Source organism: Olea europaea, unplaced genomic scaffold (assembly GCF_002742605.1).
Source record: "Olea europaea var. sylvestris unplaced genomic scaffold, O_europaea_v1 scaffold864, whole genome shotgun sequence".
NCBI classification, from domain to species: domain Eukaryota; kingdom Viridiplantae; phylum Streptophyta; class Magnoliopsida; order Lamiales; family Oleaceae; genus Olea; species Olea europaea.
In genome coordinates, this window is record NW_019267092.1 from 40,380 (window position 1) to 40,615 (window position 236).

The window sequence follows — 236 nt, forward strand, 5'->3', positions numbered from 1 at the left end:
CTTTAAAATCTTTATATAGTGATGATCTTTGACTCCTTGACCTAAGTAGTGAATTTAACATTGAGCTATGATAGAAAATTAGGTTAACTACATGTTGAAGATTAGCTTGGTAAGTAATGGAAATCGAAAAGGTCAGAAATTAGTATCGACAAAAGTTCAAGCTTTCTATTCGGTTGTTCGAGGTCACGTTAAACCCTAGATAGGTAATTGACATATTTGGGACATGAGACATAAAG